This window comes from Crinia signifera, chromosome 1 (assembly GCF_055691185.1).
Source record: "Crinia signifera chromosome 1, ASM5569118v1, whole genome shotgun sequence".
Taxonomy (NCBI): Eukaryota; Metazoa; Chordata; class Amphibia; order Anura; family Myobatrachidae; genus Crinia; species Crinia signifera.
In genome coordinates, this window is record NC_139217.1 from 168,138,077 (window position 1) to 168,165,245 (window position 27,169).

At 43.7% G+C, this 27,169-nt stretch overlaps 1 protein-coding gene across 3 annotated transcripts in view; it reads right to left on the minus strand.

Annotated features, from left to right (window-relative positions):
• Positions 1-27,169, minus strand: part of ARHGAP24 (Rho GTPase activating protein 24) — a 716,382-nt gene that overhangs the window by 361,230 nt on the left and 327,983 nt on the right. The gene's annotated exons all lie outside the window — the stretch shown is intronic.

A 27,169-nucleotide genomic window follows, 5' to 3' on the forward strand; every position in this document is an offset into this window, starting at 1 on the left:
GGAACCCAAAAACCGGGATATTCCCGCAGTATGTGGGACAGTGGTACACCTGGCAAGTGAGGCTATTTTAGGGGAGGAAGGTTGGGGGTAGGAAGGTCTGATGTGGATGGTTGCGGGAAGTAAGATTGCATTTTAAGTGTGCACTGTGGGAGAGCAATTGCTTTAGGGATAAGGTTGTGTGTGTGTGTGTGTGTGTGTGGGGGGGGGGGGGTATGTAGTATGTACAAGGAGCTTTTCTGTTTTCGGCTAAACAAACCTAACATAAGTTATTTCTCACATTAAGCTGGTTGGAATAACAGACAATAATTAATACAGAAAGAAAAGCTCATTATTGTTTCAAAGCAGCACCGTTGTCTGTAGCTGGAAAGTTTACTGAGAAATGAAGGGACTGACCCAGAAATGAATTAGATAATAGTGACATGCATTGTAATTAACCATTGCATTATTTACTTTGTTGCACCAATCAACCTAATACAAAGTTATGAGAGTTATTAACCTTCATCACACCGTAAAAAATGAAGGTATTACTGGAACGAACAAACATAATAAATACAAATTCTGCAAATATACTGACAGAAACAAATATAGCCAACTGTTGGGCTGGGAGTAATATATAGATGTATATAAAAGTAACAGAGTGATAATGAGTTCTTTAAAAGTGCAAGCCAGAACAGATCTGTTTGTCGGGTTGTTCTTTACTCTATCAGTATGACCATTACATTCATGATAACAGCTGGTGCCCCTAAAGGTATCTTCCACAATCCATTATCAGGTAAACAGCAGGACTTATTTTTTTATCAAATTGAAATTTAGCAACCCTTTATTACTGGTTGTTACCTATGTACATCTGCTATATTTATTACTCCCATTGCTAAGGCATATCGCCAAACTGTCCCAATTACAGGGAGATGATCCCGCTATTTGAGAGGCTGTGCCGCTGTCCCTCCCTACAAAGAAGCTAGTGAATGCTGAAGTGATGCCCTGCACTTGGAGGGAGGGCAGGGTGAGGGCTGCCCCAGTGGCGTAACTATTAATTTTTCTCCCCCCTGCCAAAAATGTTGGCAGCGCACCCTCCCCCCCTCGCCAAAAAAAAAATAATGTTAGTAGCACTACCCACACAAACCTTACCCCACCTTACCCCCCTGCCCGGGATTGGCAGTGTCCTGATTGGGGGGGGGGGGCAGTTGGGAGTCCTGACTGGTCGACTCGGTGAATAGATTCTGTGTGCATGTTCACAACTTCTATTCTTGGAGACAGAGGGGTTGGGGGCATGGTCAGCAGCTCTGAGAGCTAGCTATGCCCCCACATCCCCACATTGTGCATGGTCCCTCTTTACATTGTTCAAAAGTTGGAAGGTATGCCTATAGCCACTACCACAGGAATCAATGTCAATAATCTAAGCTGTGTTCACTATAAAATAAGACCAAGGCAAATCAATACTTGATCTGAAGTAATATTTCAAAAAAATTTTGTAATGTAAGTGTATTTTCAACAAAAAAGAAAGTATTTTTTATACGATAAAAATGCAACCCTCTTCACTTTATATGAGTACTGAGATAGAGATACAGCAGGTGATATAGGCAGCTAATGATGCCTCAGCAAGGAAGCATTTGGTAGGAGGACTAAGCTACGTGAAGCGACTATTAATTAGCACAGAGTACACAGGCTGCCTGCTTATTTGTTCTGGTATCACAATCTGTACAGTGTGGAGTGCTATTCAGAACACTAGGACGCTTCCAGTGCTGGTGTATGTGCCTGACCACCATATGCCTTTGCAGCATCCATGCAGCCGCAGGATCCTTTTCATCTACAGTCATAACAGACACATGATGTAGGGCTGAACATGCATAAAACATGAGCTGCAAATTCTATTCCTTGACAATGTGATGAATAAAATAACCTAAGATAAATCAGAGATAGATCTGTATGAGAAACTAAATATATACAGCATGGAGCATGGTAGAGGGGACATTTACAGCATAAGACCTGCATGACCGCATGGAGAATACTTTTACTGTACTCATTTAAGAGCATATTTACTAATTACCAGGTTTAGGACCCGAGTGTGGCAAGGCCAAGGACTGCATTGCATTTGCAGTTTCCTTGGCCTCGCCAGGCATCCTGTGATTGGAAACAGGGGTGTAACTAGAACTGTGTGGGTCCCATAGCAAACTTTTGTAAGCCACCCCCACCACCACCACCACCACCACTGTCAAGAAAGAGAGAGGGCGTCAAGATTGAGGGATGGTGTCATGGACAGAAAGGTGAGGCTGGGTGTCATCAAGAGAGGGGAAAGACGCAGGGAGAGATGGTGTTAGGGAGAGACAGGGAGTGAGAGAGAATAGGTTTCAGGTAAAGAGAATGAGAGAGTGAGTGTAAGGAAAGAGAGCGAGAAGGGAAGTGTGGGAAGAGAGGAAGGGAGGAGACAGAGGAGAAAGAGAGAAACTAGAGCAAAGAGAGGGGAGATGGAGGGGGACTAAGAGAGAGTTGAGAGAAAGAGAAGGTCATGGGAAAGAGAAATAGGATGAGAGACAGCAGGGGAGAAAAAAGGAGAGAGGAAAGGGAATGGGCAGAGCAAAAGAGAGGAAAGAGATGGTCAGTGAGAAAAAGGGGAGAGAGTGGGGGAGAGTTAGAGGGAGTGAAAGGTAATGTGTGCCAAGTGTCCTGTGGGAAGGGAGTGAGGTGAAGAGGGTAAAGAGAGGTGCTTAGGGGGGAGGCAGAGATGATGGAGAGTAGGGGCTTGAAAAGGATTGTGACCGGCATATTTCCTCCCTCTCACCAGCCATCAGTGCCGGGTCTCACCGTTCGCTGGCTTTACTGGAATTTCTCTCATACAGCTATCTCTTGCACGGCCATCTCTTGCAGGGTGCACAGACAGCTGCCACTTTACTGTGCCCTGGCTCTCCTGTGGGCAGGGGCTGTAGCAAGCAGCTTCTGTGTGCCGGGTGTCTGTGTGCAGAGGCTGAGGCAAGTGGCTCCTGTGTGCCAGGTGTCAGTGCGCAGGGGCTGAGGCAAGCGGCTCCTGTGCGCTGGGTGTCTGTGCGCAGGGGCTGAGGCAAGCGGATCCTGTGCGCCGGGTGTCTGTGCGCAGGGGCCACGCTGCACAATGGAGAACGCCATCAGGAGCCGCTACAAGCACCCGTGATTGAAACACAGCAGCACCCAGCACCTCCGGCAGCGTGAGTGAGAGACACGCGTACCGGCGCCAAGATCAAGTTCCGCTTTGTCAGTCTCCTTAGGCGGGACACTCCACCAACAAACACCGCACAGGATTCCATCGCAATAACCCCATCCCCTTTTATTCTATTTCATAGTTTAGTTTAGTACCTAGGAGGGGTTAAACCAAACAGTGCGACTAATGTACCAAAAAAAGTTTGCTCAACATTGACATTTAAGTACTGTATGCTCTCCATTTGCATAATGTGTATATAAATAATGTTTCTTTAAGGGTCACAGACCAAGGTAAGGTGGAATAGGTGCGGATCATATGGTTGACAGTCAACCCCAAAAGGTCAACATAAAGTCGACATGAAAAAATTGACACAAGTATAACGTCGACACAGGGATGGTCGACATCCAAAATGTCGACATTGGGTTTTTGTGTGTCAATTTGTAGATTTGTGCACGTGAACCGCCAATTAGTGTAACGCCCACCCTCACATGGCTCGTTTCACTCAACATGCACACTTTCACGTTCCTAATTTTAGTGCACGTGGAGGGTTAAGTATAAAAATTTTAAAATATGAAATGTTAAAAATAATGTTGAAAAACGTATGTCGACCGTATCATTTGTTTACCATTAACATGTGACCTTGTGTTGACCTATTGTCCATGATGAAACAAAGTCTGCATCCCGGTAAAATATCCTCACTAAACTCGTACAGAAAAATAATTTTCTCTTCAAACTATTTCTTAAGAAAAATACAGAAAGAAATCAAATAAAGAAAACATCCATAAAGAAACAGCTGGTATATTCATAGCAAACACATCTGGATTCATCTCAGTCAAGGAAAATAAAGGTAAATAAAAATTAAAGAGATGTAGTTTAAACATTGCAGCTATCATTTTAAGCTGGAGAGTTTACTGTTCTGGGTGCTGGATAGCTAAATGAGGCTTGGCATATTATTATTATATTATTAATTGGCCCACCAGAGGCAACTGCAGCACCGACCAAGTAGTGCAGGGGGTATAACACAGGAGTACAAAACCCATTAAAGCTGTAAGTTGGGTACGCCCCTCTTTATACAAACTCACTACTTATATTGATGGATATAAATATTCTGTGTTAAAGATACCTATATATGAGGATATACATACGTTATATATATGAGGATACGTATACATGGTATACATACGTTACGCACTGAAATTTTATGAAATATTTCAAAGATACCTTTATACAGTATGTAGAAACGACTCCACCTAGCCGAACACTATTACTGCATATTATAATCATTACTTCCTCCGAATATAAACCTATTACACTGTGGGGTAGATGAATTAAGCAGTGATAAGGGAGGAGAAGTAATAAAGTGCCTGGTACTTTATCACCGGCCAAATAGCTCCTAACTGTCCCTTTTTAAACCCAGCCTGTAACTTGCCTGTAAAGTGAATGAACATTTATTGGTGCGACCTACCCCATTGAAAATACTTATGAATTGTGTTTATCTATATGTGCGCCATGTGGTATACGTACAGACTTTCTTATTCTGTATATTTGTCCATAAGGTTGGGTGACCTTTTCTTTACTGCGTACATACTGTATAGCTGCTCTAGTGTGCGCAATCAGTAGTGCTATAAATTTTCTGTTTAAATAGACCACTATTGGTCGACAGGCAGGACCTATACTACCATTCAAAGGTTTGGGGTCACTAAGAAATGTCCTTATTTTTAAAATAAAAGCACTGTTTTTTTTTCAAATGAAGATAACATTAAATTAATCAAAAATACACTCTATACATTGTCAATGACTATACTAGCTGCAAACGTCTGTTTTTTGTAAAGGAATATCTACATAAATTCACCATCACCCCAGTGGGACCCACGGACCAATCACAGCCAAGGCGCGACATTTAAACTAATGGTGACTGCGCTGCAGACGCCATTCCGGTCTGGAATTGCGTGCAGAGCGGTCACCGTGCCTATCTGCCGTGATACTGACCTGATCCTTGCAAATACTTACCTGATCCTTGCAAATACCTTACCTGATCACCTGATCACTGCTTGTAGCGTGCTGGATGCTTCCTGGATCTGACTTCTTGTGACTTCCTGCTGCTGCTGCAGTGTGATAGAGAGATAGAGAGAGATAGAGAGAGAGATAGAGAGAGATAGAGAGAGATAGAGAGATAGTGACAGAGAGTGCTATATTTTGTGTCTGCTACCCCCCCTTTTTGGGGGTGCAGGGTTTTTTTTTATATATATAACTGTCAGTGCTGCTGCTGCAGTGTCATAGAGTGATAGATAGTGATAGATAGTGAGAGATAGAGAGATAGAGAGATAGTGATAGAGAGTGCTATATTTTGTGTCTGCTACCCCCCCTTTTTGGGGCTGCAGGGTTTTTTTTTATATATATAACTGTCAGTGCTGCTGCTGCAGTGTCATAGAGTGATAGATAGTGATAGATAGTGAGAGATAGAGAGATAGAGAGATAGTGATAGAGAGTGCTATATTTTGTGTCTGCTACCCCCCCCTTTTTGGGGCTGCAGGTTTTTTTTTTATATATATATAACTGTCAGTGCTGCTGCTGCAGTGTCATAGAGTGATAGATAGTGAGAGATAGAGAGATAGATAGAGAGAGATAGATAGAGAGAGATAGTGACAGAGAGTGATAGAGAGTGCTATATTTTGTGTCTGCTACCCCCCCTTTTGTGCTGATCAGTATATCTGTGCTGATCAGCAACTTTTTGGGGGTGCAGGGTTTTTTTTATATACAGTATACCTGTCAGTTGCTGCCAGTTGCACTGTCAGTTGCACCAAAGGTTGTGCACCTGCTGCCCCTCACTGGTAATCAGTGTCGCATCAGTGATCACCTTTTTTTTTTTTTGAGGGTGCTGTGGGGTCTTTTTTTAATTTTTTTTTACACACACTGTGATTTTGTGGGTGTCCTGTGGCCACTGTGCGCTGATCAGTGACGTACATCACTGATCAGCTTTTTCGGCACGGGTTGATTTTTTTTTTTTTTTGATCAAATTCCTGTTGCCTTTGAGCGCTGTTCAGTGACGGACGTTACTGACCAACATCTGTGCTCAATTTTTGGCGCAGGACCTTTTTTTTTTTTCTGCACTACATACACACTACACACTACATACTACATTGAAATAAAGTTTGTACCCCCCCTACACTATACACGTGTTGAAACATTTCACTACCAGAAACACAAAAATAAAAATGGCATCCCAAATGTCATCCCAAATGTCATCCCAAATGTCATCCCAAATGTCATCCCAGTCATCCAGAAGAATGTATTCAGCGGAGGAGGCATATGCCATGCTTGCCTCTGACTCTGACACAGCCAGTGAGGCAAGCGGGGAATTTGAAGGATTCATCTTAAGCTCCTCTTCCTCCTCTAGTGATGAGGGACCCCCTCAAAGACGCCCCCGTAGAGCAGCTGAGACCCCCCCAATAATTGATCTCGTATGGACCCCACCACCAGACAATTTTGAGCCCCAGGTTCCTGAGTTTTTGGCCATCCCAGGAATCCAATTTGATTCAACAGGTCTCAGAGAAATTGACTTTTTCAAATTATTTTTCTCTGATGATTTTATAAATTTAATGGTGGACCAAACTAATTTATATGCCCAGCAGTTTATTGCTCAAAACCCCACGTCATCATTTGCTAGGTGGACCCCTGTAGATGCAGTAGAGATGATGACGTTTTGGGGTCTGGTGTTTCATATGGGCATAGTAAAAAAGCCAGAAATTAGGCAATATTGGAGTACAGATGTTCTGTACAGCACCCCACTTTACCGTATGGCCATGACCCGGAATCGTTTTGAGTTAATCCTTAAATTTTTGCATTACAACGATAATGCACAGTGCCCACCCAGAGATGATCCCACCTTTGACCGGCTATTCAAAGTCAGGCCGGTCATTGATCACTTCAGTGCCAAATTTGAAGAGATGTACATCCCAGATAAATTCATTTGCATAGATGAGTCCCTTATACATTTTAAAGGAAGGGTTAAATTCCGCCAGTACCTTCCCAGTAAGAGGGCAAGGTATGGCATAAAAATGTATAAGCTGTGTGAAAGCACCTCAGGGTACACCCACAGGTTTAGGGTATATGAAGGGAAGGATTCAAGAATTGAACCGCCAGAATGCCCCCCCTCCCTCGTAGGTGTTAGTGGAAAAATTGTCTGGGATTTAGTGCACCCCTTCCTGGATAAAGGTTATCACCTCTATGTGGATAACTTTTACACCAGCATCCCCCTGTTTAAGGCCCTTGGTTCAAGAGGTACAGCAGCTTGCGGTACTGTGCGCAAGAACCAAAGAGGCCTCCCAAAAACGCACATTGCCCAAGTAATGAGAAGGGGTGAAAGCAGGGGAATATGCACCGAAAATATGTTGTTGGTCAAATATAAGGACAAGAGGGATGTCCTTATACTGACAACAATTCACGGAGACAGTACCACCTCCGTCCCTGTACGAGGTACCAGTACCCACACCTCAAAACCTAATTGTATCCTGGATTACAATAGGTACATGGGCGGAGTGGATCTTTCAGATCAGGTACTGAAGCCGTACAGTGCCCTGCGGAAAACAAAAATCTGGTACAAGAAGCTGGCCGTGTATATCATCCAGATGGCACTGTATAACGCTTACATGCTATTCCGTTCTACCAGCCAGAGGGGGACATTTATGCACTTTCAAGAGGAAGTCATAAAGGGCCTAATATTTGGGAACCAGCAGGCAGAGGGCCCCAGTACTTCTAGTACTGGCCCCCGTATTGTACCAGGGCAGCATTTTCCTGATGAAATCCCCTCCACTGGAAAAAAGGGCAGGACACAAAAAAGGTGCAAAGTTTGCTATAAAAAGGGAATAAGAAAGCAAACTATTTTCCAGTGTGACACTTGCCCCGACAAACCCGGCCTATGTATAAAGGAGTGTTTTAAAATATACCACACATCTATGGATTATTAGGTTCATCATTTCACCGTGCTTCGGGGGTCTTGCTAATGCCACATAGCACCCACCATTCATTCCACCAGAATCTGAGCCGCAAAATCCAAAAATCACTCCTTCCCTTCTGAGTCCTGCCATGCACCCAACTGGTATTTTTTGGTCACATGTGAGGCATTGCCGTACTCGGGAGAAATTGGGGCACAGATTTTGGGGTGCTTTTTCTCCTTCATACCTTATAAAAATGAAAAATTTTGAGCCAGAACTGCATTTTTGTGTAAAAAAATGTAATTTTTAATTTTCACTGCCCAGTTGTATCAAAATTGGTGAAACCCCTGGGGGTTTGAAATGTACACTATACACCTAGATGAATTCCCTGAGGGGTGTAGTTTGCAAAATGGGGTCACTTGTGGGGGGGTTCCACTGTATTGGTGCTTCGGGGGTCTTGCTAATGCGACATAGCACCCACCAAAATTCCACCAGAATCTGAGCTGCAAAATCCAAATATCACTCCTTCCCTTCTGAGTCCTGCCATTTTTTGGTCACACATGAAGCATTGCCGTACTCGGGAGAAATTGGGGCACAGATTTTGGGGTGCTTTTTCTCCTTCATACCTTCTGAAAATGAAAAATTTTGAGCCAGAACTGCATTTTTGTGTAAAAAATTTAATTTTTCATTTTCACTACCCAGTTGTACCACAATTGGTGAAACCCCTGGGGGTTTGAAATGTACATTATACCCCTAGATGAATTCCCAGAGGGGTGTAGTTTGCAAAATGGGGTCAATTGTGGGGGGCTTCCACTGTATTGGTGCTTCGGGGGTCTTGCTAATGCGACATAGCACCCACCAACATTCCACCAGAATCTGAGCTGCAAAATCCAAAAATCACTCCTTCCCTTCTGAGTCCTGCCATGCACCCAACTGGTATTTTTTGGTCACATGTGAGGCATTGCCGTACTCGGGAGAAATCGGGGCACAGATTTTGGGGTGCTTTGTCTCCTTCATTCCTTGTGAAAATGACAAATTTGGAGCCAGAACTGCATTTTTGTGTAAAAAAATGTAATTTTTCATTTTCACTGCCCAGTTGTATCAAAATTGGTGAAACCCCTGGGGGTTTGAAATGTACACTATACCCCTAGATGAATTCCCTGAGGGGTGTAGTTTGAAAAATGGGGTCACTTGTGGGGGGGTTCCACTGTATTGGTGCTTCGGGGGTCTTGCTAATGCGACATAGCACCCACCAACATTCCACCAGAATCTGAGCTGCAAAATCCAAAAATCACTCCTTCCCTTCTGAGTCCTGCCATGCACCCAACTGGTATTTTTTGGTCACATGTGAGGCATTGCCATACTCGGGAGAAATTGGGGCACAGATTTTGGGGTGCTTTGTCTCCTTCATTCTTTGTGAAAATGACAAATTTGGAGCCAGAACTGCATTTTTGTGTAAAAAAATGTAATTTTTCATTTTCACTGCCCAGTTGTATCAAAATTGGTGAAACCCCTGGGGGTTTGAAATTTACACTATACCCCTAGATGAATTCCCTGAGGGGTGTAGTTTGCAAAATGGGGTCACTTGTGGGGGGGTTCCACTGTATTGGTGCTTTGGGGGTCTTGCTAATGCGACATAGCACCCACCAACATTCCACCAGAATCTGTGCTGCAAAATCCAAATATCACTCCTTCCCTTCTGAGTCCTGCCATGCACCCAACTGGTATTTTTTGGTCACATGTGAGGCATTGCCATACTCGGGAGAAATTGGGGCACAGATTTTGGGGTGCTTTGTCTCCTTCATTCCTTGTGAAAATGAAAAATTTTGAGCCAGAACTGCATTTTTGTGTAAAAAATGTAATTTTTCATTTGCACAGCCCAGTTGTATCAAAATTGGTGAAACCCCTGGGGGTTTGAAATGTACACTATACCCCTAGATGAATTCCCTGAGGGGTGTAGTTTGCAAAATAGGGTCACTTGTGGGGGGGTTCCACTGTATTGGTGCTTCGGGGGTCTTGCTAATGCGACATAGCACCCACCAACATTCCACCAGAATCTGAGCTGCAAAATCCAAAAATCACTCCTTCCCTTCTGAGTCCTGCCATGCACCCAACTGGTATTTTTTGGTCACATGTGAGGCATTGCCGTACTCGGGAGAAATTGGGGCACAGATTTTGGGGTGCTTTGTCTCCTTTATTCCTTGTGAAAATGACAAATTTGGAGCCAGAACTGCATTTTTGTGTAAAAAAATGTAATTTTTAATTTTCACTGCCCAGTTGTATCAAAATTGGTGAAACCCCTGGGGGTTTGAAATGTACACTATACCCCTAGATGAATTCCCTGAGGGGTGTAGTTTGCAAAATGGGGTCACTTGTGGGGGGGTTCCACTGTATTGGTGCTTTGGGGGTCTTGCTAATGCGACATAGCACCCACCAACATTCCACCAGAATCTGTGCTGCAAAATCCAAATATCACTCCTTCCCTTCTGAGTCCTGCCATGCACCCAACTGGTATTTTTTGGTCACATTTGAGGCATTGCCATACTCGGGAGAAATTGGGGCACAGATTTTGGGGTGCTTTGTTTCCTTCATTCCTTGTGAAAATGAAAAATTTTGAGCCAGAACTGCATTTTTGTGTAAAAAATGTAATTTTTCATTTGCACAGCCCAGTTGTATCAAAATTGGTGAAACCCCTGGGGGTTTGAAATGTACACTATACCCCTAGATGAATTCCCTGAGGGGTGTAGTTTGCAAAATGGGGTCACTTGTGGGGGGTTCCACTGTATTGGTGCTTCGGGGGTCTTGCTAATGCGACATAGCACCCACCAACATTCCACCAGAATCTGAGCTGCAAAATCCAAAAATCACTCCTTCCCTTCTGAGTCCTGCCATGCACCCAACTGGTATTTTTTGGTCACATATGAGGCATTGCCGTACTCGGGAGAAATTGGGGCACAGATTTTGGGGTGCTTTGTCTCCTTCATTCCTTGTGAAAATGACAAATTTGGAGCCAGAACTGCATTTTTGTGTAAAAAAATTAATTTTTCATTTTCACTGCCCAGTAGTACCACAATTGGTGAAACCCCTGGGGGTTTGAAATGTACACTATACCCCTAGATGAATTCCCTGAGGGGTGTAGTTTGCAAAATGGGGTCACTTGTGGGGGGGTTCCTAACTTTTAGCATCTTATGGTGCCTAGAAACCTACATGGTGCCTAATAAATAATCTCATAAAAAGGAGGCTCCAAAATCAAGTAGGTGCTCCTTCTATTATGAAGCCTGTGGTTTGGTCAACGTGCACACTAGGGCCACATATAGGATATTTATGAAAACAAAAGAATTGGGGGAATCAATTTTTAGTCACATCTCTCTAGTAAAATGTACTGTGTTCCTTAGAAAAATGTATTAAAATTGCAAATCTGCAAAAAAAATGAAATTTTGAAATTTCACCTACACTTTGTTTTAATTCCTGTGAAACACCTAAAGGGTTAACAAACTTCCAAAATGCTGTTTTGAATACTGTGAGGGGTGCAGTTTTTGAAATGGCATCATTTATGGGGGTGTCTCACATACAAGTCCCTCAAAGTCACATCAGAACTGAACTGGTCCCTAAAAAAATCAGTGTTTGAAATTTTCTTGAAAATTTGAAAATTTGCTATTCATATTGTAAGCCTCCTAGTGTCCAAAAAAATTAAAAGGAAGTTGAAATAATGATGGAAACATAAAGTAGACATATGGTCTATGTTAGTTATTAACTATTTTGAGTGGTATGATTATTTGTCTCACAAGCAGAAAATTTAACATTTTGCAAATTGCTAAATTTTCCATTTTTTTCCGACATTTTGGTATTTTTCACAAAAAAACACAGACTGTATCGACGAAAATTTACCACTAACTTGAAGCACAATGTGTCACGAAAAAACAATCTCAAAATCACTGGGATAAGTAAAAGCAAAAAAAAGTTATCCCCACTTAAGTGATACATGTCAGATTTGAAAAAAAGGGCTCTGTCAGGAAGGCAAAAACATGCTGTGTCAGGAAGGGGTTAATTAAAGATCCAAAAAAATGAATCATTTGAAAAATGTGGTGTCCTGACGAAAATTATACAGAATTTTCATCTAGTCAACTTTAGTCATGACAACATGGACGAATTTTTAGTCAACATTTTGCTTACTAAAAATTCCTGTTTTCATTATCGTCACATTTTAGTGAACCTTTGTTGATGAATAGTTTTAGTCTACATTTTCGAAGACAAAATGAACACTGTAGACAGTGTTTGATTGGAGCCAATTTCATCCTCCAACAGGACAATGAACCAAAGCACACCTCGAAATTATGCAAGAACTATTTAGGGAAGAAGTAGGTAGCTGGTATTCTGTCTGTAATGGAGTGGCCAGCGTAGTCACCAGATCTCAACCCCATTGAGCTGTTGTGGGAGCGGCTTGACCATATGGCACACAAAAAGTGGCCATCAAGCCAATCCAATGTGTGGGAGGTGCTTCAGGAAGTGTGGGGTGAAATTTCTTCAGATTACCTCAATATATAAACTGCTAGAATGCCATAGGTCTGCAATGATGTAATTACTGCAAAAGAAGCATTCTTTGACAAAAGCAGTGTGTAGGACAAAATTATAATTTCAAAGAAAAAAACATTATTTCTAACCTTAAAAATGTCTTTAATATATGTTTTATTCATTTGATAAATAAAAGACAGTTTTCATGTAAAACACAAAACTGTCTGGATGACCCCAAACGTTTGAACAGTAGTGTAGAAGCTAATGAACGGTAATGTAGACACCTAATGATCGCATACCTGCCAGATGCATGAGGCTTGTTTGTAGGGCTTGGATGAACCAGTAACCAAGTGGTTACTCCTTCCGCATTTTAGTCGCTTCCCAGGGCATCATCAGACAGGATACTTAGAAAAATCAAGGAATTGTGTGTCCTCGTGATGTAGACATCTGCCCCCCCCCCCCCCCCCCCACCCCCCGAATTCCCCAGCTGCTTCTCCTCTCCGGCTTCTTCTGGAAAGGTGTACTGAAATGTAGGCAAGTAGCAGCAAAGTGAGCAGCAAAGCTTTGTTAATAATCAGCGATGATGGAATGCTTCATAACCATTCATTTATAAACTGATAGCCGGATGATTATCCTTTCGGGTCTATAGATCATGCACCATTTTGTCTTGTCAAAGTCATTGCTGCAACAAACCTGGGGCTATCAGTCAAACACTGAAAGGGGCTGGACCACATCATCAAATTCAGATTCATTCAGATTAATACATGTAAATAGTAGATGGCCCAACAGTCACAATATTTTAATCAATCCTTCTGCAAATAATAATACTTTTTGGATGTTGGAGAATTTAATATTGAAAAAAAATATGCTGTTAGATCAATCATTTGGATGATGTTCATGTTGTAATGGTGCAGTAGAATTATGCTAAAAAACCATCTAGACTTGCACTTATAACCACTAAGTACAAATTTTCCAAAGTCCTTTTATTATTTAGAGCCTGATTCAGACCTGATTGCTGTGAACATACACAGCCTAGCAACTGGTAAAAGCTGCCCCCGCCACCCAACCCAACTGAACACATGCCCCCTGCCGCACATATCCCTGCAGACCATCGAATGATATTTTTTCCCCCATTGGCAGATAAAAGTCATTCTTAACTGACTTTTATCCTGTCCGGAGATGGCTGAATTTGGGGCGGGCGCTGACATCACGTGATGTCAGCCGCTTATGCTAAGCAGGCATCAACATGCTGTGTGTTCCCCTGCTCTAGCCCCTGCCCACTCCCTTCCCCCACTCACAGTGTGAACACCTCGGTGAGTACTTGCTGAAGGCGTTCACAAAGGGGTTTTGCACATGCGTATATTTACATATGCGCAAACCCCCATTATCGAAAACGGGGCTTAATTGCACACACCGAGCATGCCTGAATCGACCCCTTAGTATATGCGAATACACACAGAATTGAAGTGTTATACAGAGCGCAATTCACCAGAGGCAGATCTGACTGACAGAAGTGTTCTTCGGTTTTCCTGCAATAAGGCCAAGAGATTAAACCCTTCATTTTGTGCTACAAACTGGAAATATCTATCATTTACACACATCTCTGTCTGTCTGGGAATCTGCCCACAGAATAGGAGTGCCAGTCATTTTACACAATTGTAATAAAAACTAAAGGGAATGCAAGTGCCTTTGTTTTATTTTATTCACTCTTTTATTTTATTCACTCAAACCCCAATTTAACCAGGTAGTAGTTGATTGAACTAAAACAGGGCTTTTTTGGGCCAGAAGGCAGTTTCTGAACTCTTTTGCAAAATTACATCATCAGGACCGTACAGAGAAGATTCCCAGGAGTCCATAGCACCTAAAAGCAACCTGTGCAGAGTTTTAGCTCTGCTCAACATTTGCTTGTTCACAGAGGCTTGTGAATTTGTTTTAACTCATACCCCAAGGTGCCAGCATAATTGCATAAATTGGACCAGATGCACTAAGCTTCAAAAGTGATAAAATGGAGAGTGATAAACAGCCAGCCAATGAGCTCCTACCTGCCATGTCACAGACTGTGTTTGAAAAATGTCAGGCAGGAGCTGATTGGTTGGTTGTTTATCATTCTCCATTTGATCACTTTTGAAGCTTAGTGCATCTGGCCCAATGTCTCCTCAAGAAGACTTCAGGGAGGTGGGGGGCAGACTTACACATCTTTAGGCCATGCCCCCAACTAGAGCAAACTGCTGTGATTTACTGGTCAGAAAGCAAGTGGCAGCAATAAATGCCACAATTTGCGTCGCTCAGTATCACAGCCACAGGCAAGGTATAGAGCAAGTTCTCACAGGTTAGAGCTGCAGGTGGAGAGATAATCCTGACATCTACTGTACAAATCGATAGCAGATTTTTCTACCTACAACCTACAAGTAGAGCATAAAAGACAGTGATGAGAATAGTTACTCAACTGGCTACATGGGTAACACAATACAACTGCTGGTGCTGGGTGTCCAGTAATTGAGATATTTGTGTTTTGGGCTTCTATTATTGCATAGCTACATTAAAGCATTTGTATTTTTGGGGGTGTCACACAGGAAAAGGGTGTATTAATTGAGATATCAATACCTTTACCTCTGACATGGACTCAATCATACACTCCTTCGCATCTGATGGATAAGCAGGCCTGAAACAGAACAATACTAGTGCATGTGTAATGTAGTAGGGATGTGACAATGGCAGTTTTTCCTGCAATTTTGACTGTTCAACCTTTCTTCTCATTACAGACAAAGAAGTAGGCTGGAGTAACCAGGAGGGTTGTCCGATTAACCCATTGATATTCTGAGAAAGAAGGCAAATATGCTATCTGACAGTCATTGGTGGATATCTAATTACGTGCAATGACCAGGGGCTATCTAATTGGCCCCATTAAGTTGATACTTGCACCAGCTTATCTGGGATTTTGTTTCACCTGCCTCAGGCAAAGCAATCACAATCTGTGTGGTTTCGATAGAAAATCAAATTCTTATCAGGTGATCTCATAGGATAGTCCGATAAAAAAAAAAAACATTGGCAAAACATCATGAAAAATAGTGTAAAAACAGATGTTTTTTGCTCCTAGCGTTTTATTGGGGGGGGGGGGGGGGGGCTGTGGCCGGTAATTATGAGGAAAAGTCCACCTCACAATTTGGAAACATGCATATTTTAATGTTAAACTTAATTCAAGAAAACTTTTCTGAAATGATATACTAATTATCTCTTAAATATTAATCAGTTCTTTTGTCTGCACATCTAAGATGGGCAAAGAATACTTTCAGAGGTAATGTAATGAATACTTTGTACAAAGAAATAACAAGAATGAATCTGCTGATATGGAGAATAGTTTGGGTGCAAACATTGCAATTATTTTCTGTTTACCATGGATTCATATATAGAGCTCTATGCATATTCTATTCACTATATTGTGCATTATTAATAACAAACTAAAAAAGGGACTGAATATCTCAACAAATGATATAGTCCGGGCAGACAATAGACATAACTGCGCTAATATTTTAATTGTAATTCTGCCCGCAGCTTAAATGAAGAGTAAAGGAAAGATGTTATTGTACTGATCATACCATATATAATCATATTTAAAGGGAGGTCTCTAGAAATGTCCCAGTATTACAATAAAATTTTATCTCAGCTGTAATTATTAAAATGTTATGTATTTCCATTATCTAGTGTAGGCTGATTGTTTAGACGCACATGCACAAGGGTTATTTGGGGACTTTTGGGGGCTTTTGGTCTATATGGTCTTACTGTTTTGCCCCTAAGTGTATTGATGTTGAATCTCAGAAGCAGGGATTAGTTTGTATACTGTACATAATTCAGGGTTGACTACCCTCCCAGAATGGCAGGGAAGCTCCCAGAAATCGGGTCTGCCTCCCGGCCCGTGGGAAGGCAGGAAAGCCTCTCGGAATCCCCCAGCCTCCCACAATTCCCACTCTGCAGGGGGTCCATGGGGACCCGATGATGCAAATTGCATCATTATAGCAATGCCCCCTGCTCTGCAATGCCTGAAACGCTGGCCTTCAATGCGGGAGGCATGGCCATGATGATGACATTGTATTGACCATGCCACCAAATACAGCACAGTGTTTCAGACCCGCCTCCCTTCACTGCATGTCTGCTGGCTCCGCCCCCTTCTTCGGCTAGCTGGCTGCCCATCTAATGGAGAGGGCAGCTGAAAAGTAGGCAATTGGTTGGAGCCAGGTATGTGCTTGGGAACAGGCCTTGGCAAAGGCCAGCGCTCGAAGCGATAATGTCACTGTGAGATTAATATTATTTTTCCAGAAACCATGCAAAAAACTCACACAATTAAATAGAATGCTTACAGTACAACACAATTGTGTTGATTCAGTATTCATACATGCTTTTTGGAATTAAAAATTCTCAATTTAATTAACCCAGGATGAAGGGAAGCAGATTTGTATGAAACTGTTTATTATATTCCAGATGAGATTGCATTGCGGCATGTGCATTTCTCAATACATCTCCCTGCCCAGAAAAAAGTTAGAATGAATTTTTTGCAGCAATGACATCCAATAGCGTACAGTAGGGAAGTGGGCTGAGCTAAAAACTTCCCCATAAAAAGAGCATTTGATGATTCATAAACATAATAATGTATCCCTGCATGTACTACCAAACAGATAAGAAATTAGTCAAAACAAAATATTGCTAAAATTAGTTCAGCCATAGATATGCTTCAAACTAATGACAGAAGAGGCACATTGTGTTTTTTAAATCAATCAAAATTATGCTACTAAACTTCATAAAACCCCCTTTTAGTTGAATGGTGCCAGATGACCACCCGACAGTTGGGTTGGTAAGTATACCAACAGCAGAATCCCGACTGTTAAATGCCCGACAGTCAGTATCCCAACCTACTAGGGCTATTCGCCCTTGTGTGGGTTCACAACCCCCATAGAGGGAGAATACAACCTGTTACGAGCAGAGCTAGCCACCGAGCCCACAAGGGGCTTCGATGCGCTTGCCTCCCTGGCGGAGTACTGGCAGTCGGGATTATGACACAGAGCAGCGGAATCACAGATGTCAGCCCGCTATACCACACCCTAGTTGGATTGGCTATGTAATAGCATTGTTTGCATTTTAGTGCATCTCTTAGGAGATCAGCTTCCATCCAAACATTGGCTCTCTGGTGGTAAAATCCAAGAACACAAACACCAAGGGGAGGTTTTGGGAACCCCTGTCCTGCCACCTACTAAGGCCACAAACATAACAGGAATGGATCACACAAATAAGTTGCAAAAGCCACACTGGCACATTTCTTGCTGCATGTACAGAAGCACTGGTGCGGTACACCCTGCACCCATTTTTTTTCCCCGCATAGGCAGCAGCAGCACTGCAGAAATCTCCAGGAGATGGTCTGCTGGCCATATCATGGCATTTTGCACATGCACAGTAAGAAAATAACTGGGAAATTTGCCATTTACTGGGAGATCTGGGCCTGTGCAGTAGACTCTAGGACAGTCTACAACAAAGCTGGCTAGAGAGGAGGAGGCCCAGATGGAGCCTCCACACAGCCTCCTTCTCTCTAGACAGGATGTCTTTTTCCCCTAAGGAAAAAAGGAAATCAGGCGCTGTGGCAGGAGGGGTGCCGGATGGGTTCCCGACAGTCGGGATCCCGACAGCCATTTACCCGACGTTGGCATCCCGACTGTCAAAACGCCGGCAACCGGGTGACCGACGGCCACCCGCTATTTTCCCTTGTGGGGGTCCACGACCCCCATAGAGGGAGAATAGAATAGGTGGCTCGCGTAGCGAGCCACCGTGCCCGCAAGGGGCTTTTTTGCACTCGCCATGCTGTCTGACTCCGGGCAGTCAGGATCCCAACATCGGGATAATGACTGTCGGGATCCCGACTGTCGGAGTCCCATACCACACCCCAGGAGCTGTGATTCTAAGGGAAAGCTGCTGCTTAAAAATGGGGAGGTAGTCAATCCCCACCTAAAAAGAGATATACACAAGGGGTCACGCACTAGGCATGTGAGCAGCGCTTAATAGAATTAGACCAAAAATTTATGGAAATATAAACAATTTACTGTTTTAAAAATACATAAACATAAACAATTGATGCACATTACATATACACAATATAAAATAAATATTATGGGTAAAATCACGCCACAGGACAATGGAATTGGCCCAGGGGGACAATGGGCAATAGGGTACAGTGGGTCACAGGTAAGTTCACTTTACCGGTACTGAGTGACCTTTGGGTCCAGGTAGATCCACTTTTGTAACAAGCGTTGTATGTCCTCACTATTTTTCACGATTTGTATGACCGTTTGAAGGTAAGGTGAATCAAAGGCTTCCGCTAATCCTACTGGTAGTTTTTGCCCTAGTGGACTATATTGGGATATAGCCACCAGGGTAGTCCAGGGTGTCCGCCAGAAGATGGAAAGTCACTGGAAAGAGGCTTCTGCTCACAGGATCCTCCTACTGAATTGGCTGGATGGTGTATGCCACTGGAGGGAGGCCTTTAGAGCAGTGTCCGCCACACAGAAGCACCCCTGAACAGTAGGGTAAGCTAAATTATGCTTTTATCAAAAATACACTTTGCAGTAGCAACAAGTGTCTGTTCAGTGTTCCCCGACAGCATGGTAATAGGGGTTACAAAGAAATATGTAAATTATTGTTACAGAATCTTTATTTTGCTTTATAAGCTGTTAAGGTATTATCTTTTAGTAGTACCAACATCATAGACTCTTATAAAATAGATAAATGCACCAAAAGTGGAAAACATGTGCTGCTTTTATATTATCCAATATTTACATGAAATAAGAACATTATAAAACAAACATTAATTGTGAAGTTTTCTATTTATCTGTCTTTCTTTCTTTCTTTCTATCTTTAAAAAAAAAACAATTACACATAGCTTTTCATTCTCATGGAGTAAAAAAAATGTTGAAGGGCTCATGTTACATTCTGTCTTCATCTCTTTAGTGTATTACTAATGATTGTTTAATTTACTTTTGATGTTATTTGAGCCATTTCTAATTAAATGTCTGTTCTTCTTATGTCATTTTTATAGAGATTTCTTTGATCCCCTGAACTAATTAAGCACTAGACAATTCAACTTTGATAACACAATAAAGAGTGTTCCCAGTTATTTGGTTTGATGAACAAATAAAAGGTAAAACATGTAAAGTTCAGGAAAATAGCTTGCTCAATTATATGTAAATGTTATGCAAATCATCTTTAAATTGATTTATAAAAGTGACCCTGGGGTTTCTCAAATTGGGAGTTCATTCACTGTAGGTAATGTATCATTGATGTTTTACCTTTATTATTATTCCCAGATGATGAACCTTCACATTAACTGTATGTATGTATGTATGTTGACTGCATCTTTGCTAGCCAATTGTCATACAGGAAGTGTTTGTTATACTTAGGCTTGAGATAATGGGCCTATTCAAACTGCTATGAATTCGAAGCCCTGACAATTATCTAACCACCATGCATACACACAGTACACAAGGGACGGGTAATAAATGATGCACCTATCCCACCTACATCCCTTCTTTGGCTCATCCCAGCAGGGCTGCCAATAAGGGGGTGCTGTGGGTACAGCAGTCCTGGGCCCCGGCCTTTGGAAGGGCCTGGGCAGCTCATTTTGCCCACCGCAACAACCCCGACTGCCCCCGCTGTGCTGCGCTCAGTGCGCTGAACAAAGCAGGTCCCGGAGCACTTATTCAATCCAGGATGACGGCGGCCAATTAAAATGCTTCACCTGCTTTTGAGCCAATCAGAGCTTGCATATCGGCAGCCAATCAGAGCAGATGCCAGTACGTGAGCTCTGATTGGCTCACCAGCCGGTGATGCATTTTAATTGGCTGCCGGCATCCTGAGTTGAAGAAGCCTGCGCTCCGGGGAGCAGGAGCCGGGTTACGGTAAGACAAGTGGGGAGGGGGAGGGGCCTGGACCAGAAATGAGACCCGGGCCCCAAAATTCCTGATGGCAGCCCTGCATCCCAGATAGTACAAAAATAAGGTAGACAAGTATGGTTCTATGACTGTCTAAATTTACAGTAAGTCGGCATTTCACCTGCTTTTAATTGGCCACATAGGTGTACCAGATTAAAGGGACCTTTTGGCAACACTAGCTACAAAGAAAGTGCCTCTGCAGATGCCAGTTATACAGCAAAATTGCAGGTAGTAAAGTCACACTTCTGCAGGACTTTCACCAGGCTGCTCCCACCCTATGGAATACCCTTCCACGCACAATAAGACTCTCTACTAGTTTCCAAACTTTCAAGCATTCCCTGAAAATGTATCTCTTCAGGCAAGCCTATCATATTTAAGTAGCACACACATAACCCTCTGAGGCACTTATGCTTATATCTTCCCTTCTGGACTTGTAACTTGGTGGGACTGCTATGCTATTACTGGTGCTTGTCCTATGTCCCTATAGATTGTAAGCTTGCAGCAGGGCCCTCTGCATATGCCATACTTTCCAGTTTTTGGTACCACACAATTTTTTGACAGCCTTATGTTCCGGGAGAGTAGGCAAGTATGGTTTACTATCAGGCCAGGTCAATTAATCACAGAGGACTGATGGCTGTATGTGTCCTGCTATAGGACAAAACTGTGTCAACTGGTTTCTAACCAGGAAATTTTACTTTGTAACATCAAACAGTGCTGCTACTCCATAATCAGTGGGTTAATATTGCATATGGGAGTGAATATTGCATATTTTCATTTTGCACATACTCTGCTTAGGAGAGCATTCACAAGTACAGGATGATCAATTCATTTTAATCAATCTATTCTTAAGGAGGCCAAGTTCTGTGAGTGTATGTCAAGGCAAGACACCTGCTTCCAGCATTTCTATTGCACCAAGTACAGATGGGTGCAAGTGGTCAATGATGAAGGTGACCAAAAAAGCATGTGGGTAGAAGGCGGATACACTGCAAGATTGGTGCATCTATAATGGGTGAAGTTTGTGTGGTGCACGTTGGCCCTGGGACCAGGGAGGCACATTCTTTGTACCCTGCACCCATATTTAGTTACTGTGCTGCAGGAAAAATTACCCATGCGCCATAGAGCTTCATCATGTGTCACATGATGGGTGCCATGTTTCTGTAGACTACTGCACCACAGAGAGGAGGGACCTATATGGAGTCTGCACGCGGGCCCATCTTCTGCTAAACCACCCCCCATGTGCAGACAGCAATGCATAGAATAGCAATGGAGCTGGATGCTGGTTCTGAGTCACACACAGTTTTATTTCGTACACAATGGAAAACATTTTCATCTCTGCATGCATCTAAGTCACAGTATGCATGAACCATAGTCATTATACACAGAGTAACAGTTGCAATTCAGACACGATCTCAGAAAGTTAGGAAAATGTATTTGGACTTTCCCGGGCAGTGGCTAAGCAGACGCATGGAGACTTATGAGTATGAGGATAATTTGCAATGTCATAGGGCTCGAGCAAGTTTTGTTGTTGCCTCTGATGGTGTGATTAAAGATGCATAAAAGATGCTGAAATTGGATATCTCAGACATTGCACATTCAGAGGCACTAAATAGATGCATCGACTTCCGCAGCAGCATCAGCATCTCCTGCAAGCCAGCTCCTTCCAAGGCAGGCTATGCTTTGTATCACCAGTTTCAGGAAGAGGGACAATGCCGACAACCTCTTAAGGCCCCCACACATTAGGCCGACTTGTCCTAGGGACAAGTCGGACCCAATTTACCTGCGAGCCGCCCGGCAGCTCCCCGGGAGGCTCACATACAATTTGGCGGCGGGGAGGACGCGCAGTGGCGGCTATTATATTTTTAAAATACTTGTCAAATGACTGGCCGCTCTCTGATTGGCTGAGAGCTCTCCGGCCAATCAGAGAGCGGCCGGTCATTTGACAAGTATTTTAAAAATATAATAGCCGCCACTGCGCGTCCCGTCCCCGCCGCTGCTGCTATGTGTAAGTACACTGCGCTCACCGCACACGCCGCCCGTCCCCACCGCCGCTGCCCGCCCCCACCACCGCTGCCCGCCCCCACTACTCCCCCGGTGTCTGTATGCATATGCCTGTCAGGTGGCAGGCATATGCATACAGGGAGGTCGGACGTGATCGTATGTACAGACCGTCCGACCTCCCTGATCCGGTCCGATGCGCACGGGACCGCGCATCGGATCAGATCAAATGTCACATGCCTACGATTTTGGGCCGATTTCATCCGATTATCGGCACAAAGTGCCGAAATCGGATGAAATCGTCCCAAAATCGCATAGTGTATGGGGGCCTTTAGAGAAACGGAGGGAAATCATCTCCCAGTGGCTTACCCCCCTTAGACTCTCCTGGGGATTTGTGGTGTTGGACAATGCCAGTAATATTGGGCAGGCATTACACATGGGCAATTTCCAGCATGTGCCATGTTTTGCCCACACAAAAATTTGGTGGTCCAGCATTTTATCAGAAGTGATAGGAGCGTGCAGGAGATGCTTGCGGTGGCCCGCAAAATTTGCAGACACTTTCGTCATTAAGCCACTGCCTGTCGAAGGCTGGAGCGGCAGCAAAAACTCCTCAACATGCCCTGCCATCAGCTTAAACAAGAGGTGGTGACGCGTTGGAACTCCACCCTCAATATGCTGCAGAGGATGGAGGACCAGTAAAAGGCCATTCAAGCCTACACGGCCACCTACAACATAGGCAGAGGAGCAAGGCTGCACCTGACTCAAGCACAGTGGAGGCTGATTTCCTTGTTGTGCAAGGTTCTCCAGCCATTTGAACTTGCCACACATGTAACTCTTGTGGATGAAGCCCTCCATATGCTTTGCCAGGATACGAGGGTGGTAAGTCTGTTAAAGTCAGAGGAATACATTCTGGCCACCGTGCTCAATCCTCTGTTTAAAACATATGTTGTGTCTCTGTTTCCAGGGGACACAAGTCTACAAAGGTGCAAAGACCTGTCATCTGAAGGGGACCGTGACACGGCCACAGCTCCACCTTCATCTTCTCCCACACCTGTGGCTGCGAGGAAACAGCTGCGATTTCCCACACAACCCGCTGGCGGGGATGCAAGGCAGTCAGGAGGGTGTTTGGACATCTGACCCAGACTAAAGGACCTTCCAACGATTGCTGACATGTCTACTGTCTCTGCATTGGATGCTGTCACCATTGAAAAAAATGGTGGAGGATTACTTTGGTGACAGCATCCAAGTAGACATCTCAGACAGTCCTTACCAGTACTGGCAGGAAAAAAAAGGCAGTTTGGAAACCCCTGTACAAACTGGCTCTTTTTTACCTGAGTTTTCCCCCCTCCAGTGTGTACTCCAAAAGAGTTTTTAGTGCATCGGGGAACCTGGTCAGTGAGCGGCGAAGAAGTTTGCTTCCGCAAAATGTGGAGAAGATGATGTTTATAAAAATGAATTATCAATTATTCAATGAAGACCAGGAATTGCCTCCAGAGATTATAATGGGACCTGTGATTGTGGAGTCCAGTGGGGACGAATTGATAATCTGTGAGGATGAGGAAGTACACACTGAAGGGGGCGAGGAATCAGAGGATGAGGATGACGAGTGACTATGACATCTTGTCTCTGTAAAGCCGGTTTATACAGGGAGATATGAATTGTTTTTTTTTGTGTGGCGGCCCAAACAAACCAATCATTTCAGCCACAGTTTTGTAGGCCCTGTCGCTGAAATGTTTGGTTTGTTAAAGTGTGCATGTCCTATTTCCGCAACATAAGGGTGGGTGGGAGGGCCCAAGCACAAAATACATCTTGCATCACCATTCACTAATCCCACTGCTGAGAGTCATCGATATGTGCGATAAGTGGACTCATCTTTAATCACATACAACTGTTTGCTCTCAAGTGGTAGTAATCACAGAGCTGAGCAATCCCACTGCTGAGAGTCATTGATTGCTGCACGAATCACCCACTGCTCCTCGGCTGGTGGTAAACAAAATCAAGCCAGATAGGGGTCTTACTGGCTATACAACTTTGCTTGTAAGTCAGGTTGAAAGTCTCGCCTAGCTTGCTATAAAAAATAAAGTTGATGCAGTTCTGTTGGAACCTCGTAGCAGATCTCAGTGCTACATGAATCGCCCACTGCTCCTCGGCTGGTCGTCATCTGGTTATATCTGGTCAGTAGGTTCTACTCCTTTGCAGCTCCGCAGTGCAGCTATTGCATTGCTGCACGAATCGCCCTCGGCTGGTGGTAAACACGATCAAGCCAGATAGGGGTCTTTTTGGGGCCTAGTTTTTCAAACTGCCATTCTGTCTGCCGCTGCAGTGCCACTCCTAGATGAGCCACGTGTTTGTGCCGCATACTTGTGTGGCTTAGCATAGTTATCCAGCTACCTCGGTGCAACCTTTTGCCCTAAAACAATATTGTGAGGTGTGAGGTATTCAGAATAGACTGGAAATGAGTGGAATTAATGTTATTGAGGTTAATAATAGCGTAGGAGCAAAAAATAAACCAAAATTCTGCAATTTTAGCAGTTTTTATGCTTAAAAAAAAAAAAAACAGAACCCAAAACTTAAAACATTTAGGGGGTGTTTTAGCAAAACCCATTAGAACCCAAAACCTGAAGGTAATCAGAACTCAAAACCCTCCAAGTATGAGCATCCATTTTACCTGCACTTTTCTAATGTAAAATATAAGGCACATCTTTTCAATTGTTCTATCATCCGAGTTCTCACTCTTAATTTTTTATTCTTGCTCTTTTTTCCATGCATGTCAGCATGTCAGGGGGGTCTGAGGTTAGCCTTTGTTTGTATATGGACAGTGTGTTGCGTGCCCCCCCCCCCCACACACACACACACACATACACACAAAATCAATTGGAACAGTTAATTCCACCCTCTATTTAAACCATCTCACTAGACCCTGACCCCATGACAGTAAATCCTGTGAATCGTAGGTCCTTGAGGATGAGCAAGGATGTAAATTTAGCTCCGCACCCTCCACGGGGACCAGAGATTCCAGCCTGTATCTGTGTATCCTGCCCAAGTGGGTGAAATTCAGGAGGAGTACCCACTCATCCGGAGCAGTTGGGGACTACTCCAAAAAGCTTGATAGGCTGTGCAGAACTGTCTATTTCTACTATCTAAGATTAGGGCCATGCTGTTCAATGCAGCACTCCCCCCTGTGTCATCCCCATCCTCCCTGCTAGGTCCCAGCAATCGCCAATACTGAATCGATATCGGCGCCAGCCAAATCGGTCCGTGTGCACACACCTTAAGAGTGAAAGTTTAAAAACAGGTTATCTGCGACAATAACTGAGCACTCATTAGAAATGATTACATCAAACAAAACAATGACACCTTTCTGATATATTTAAGCTCTGCTCTCCTAGTAAACTACAAATGACAATGATAAATGTAATTGTGGGGAAGTGAAACTGGAAGGTCCCCGGTTCAGCTGACACATGTTGTACTTTAGTGGTTAGACACCTGTTGGATGCTACATTTCTTTGTCTGAGAACTGTGTAAAGTGTCACTGCTGACTAGACTAGACCCTAGGAAATTTTTGGTTTTTTTTATAGCTCACATACAAAGGGGAGTATTCAATGCAATGACGAGCGCATGGCAGCGAATCCTGTTTTTGATTCGCAGTGCGCTCGCCATGATTTTTCTCTCCCCTTCAATTCGCCGCCAGCCCTGACTATTCAATGCGTCAGGGGCTCGCTGCCCCTGACGGCGAATAGTGGCAAGAGTGACGAATCCCCCTGTGCAGATGCTCCATGCCTGTCTGGAGTCTGCAGGGGGATGGGAGGGACTGGTGTCGCGGCGGGGGAGCGCGCTGATGCAGGCGGGAGCCTCCGCACAGCCTAGGGACAGGTCCAGCAGCAGCAGAGCCTCCGGCTCAAGCAGTCCCAGCGCTGACATCACCGTGCTGTGGCTGCCGGAGTCAGAGATCTGCTACTGCTCTAGCCGTCCCTGTCAGCTTGTCCCCCGCATATCTCTCCCCCCTCCCGTCCCCTCACCTCCCTCCCCTCACCTCCCTCCCCTCACCTCACCCCCAGCAGAAGGGCTTGCAGGGTGCTGCTGGGGTCGGAGCCGCTGCACTCACTGGTCCCGATCATCGGGATCAGTGTGCAGTGAATATATGAATATTAATGAGCGGCTCCGGCTCCCGGCCCCCTGCTGGCGAATGTGTAAAAAAAAAATATATATATTGTTTAAAAAAATATATATATATATAAAAAATATATTCATGTGCTGCAAGTATATGAATAAAAATAGCATGCCCCTTCATAGGAAAAATATTCTGATTTTTTAACACCAAAAAAAAAATTAAACACGCTTTAATTTAAAAGATCACATTACAGTTCACCTAAAAAAGATGACGAATGCTAAACGGAGAATCATGGCGAAAATCAATGGAGAAAGCAGTTCTCCATTTGAGCATTGAATACACTGTCGGCGAATTCCACTAAAAACCCCATTGAAAATCACAGGCGAATTGTGGAGAATAATTTACGGCGAATCGGCAGACATTCGCTGTTCATTTGTGGCGAATTGCCTCCATTGAATAGGGAGAATTGTTTTTTCTA